This window comes from Myotis davidii, unplaced genomic scaffold (genome assembly GCF_000327345.1).
Source record: "Myotis davidii unplaced genomic scaffold, ASM32734v1 scaffold1290, whole genome shotgun sequence".
Classification (NCBI taxonomy): Eukaryota; Metazoa; Chordata; class Mammalia; order Chiroptera; family Vespertilionidae; genus Myotis; species Myotis davidii.
In genome coordinates, this window is record NW_006282186.1 from 517,884 (window position 1) to 518,500 (window position 617).

A 617-nucleotide genomic window follows, 5' to 3' on the forward strand; every position below is an offset into this window, starting at 1 on the left:
AGGAGGACTGGGAGGGAGTATTTGGGGAGGCCTGAGCGAAGTACCCTGGCAGCACGGGGGCTGAATTGGGAGGCAAGGGAAGGAAAGAGGCGAGGGAAGGAAGAATTTCGCATTGGATAAGAAGGTAAAAATTGGGGGACATACTATGGAATTATTAGAAGGGCTGTCTGGGAGCTCATTCATCATGGCTGATGAGGTAAACTGATGAGGTGGAAAGAGATAGTTAATTGAGGCAAAACCAAAAGAAAGGGTGATCTACACCCCACTCTTAGTTGTATGCCAAGTTTTTAATAATTCTGCCAATCCAAACAGGGAGTTTTCCTTATACATGGAAAAGCATGAACTGAAACAGAGAAATGCCTATCTAGCTTAGATTTGCGGGATAAAATCTCCACGGTCCACACAAACTTTAAGGCAGGTATTTGGGATTTAAGTCATCAATCCATAAAGGGGTTGTGATTCAATAATAGCAAAGGCACTCAAAACTGATGTTACAGTATCCACACATCGCTGGACTCTCAAGTCTTTCATAGTGGTTATTAAATGTTAGCAAGGATGACAAAATTACCGGTTCAAAATATTAAAATGTCCATCTCTCTCTCTCTCTCTCTCTCTCT

The 617-nt window shown here is 42.3% G+C and overlaps 1 long non-coding RNA gene across 2 annotated transcripts in view; it reads left to right on the forward strand.

Moving 5' to 3' along the window:
* The window catches only part of LOC102757841, a 189,949-nt gene that overhangs the window by 438 nt on the left and 188,894 nt on the right, over positions 1 to 617 (forward strand). The window lies entirely within an intron of this gene.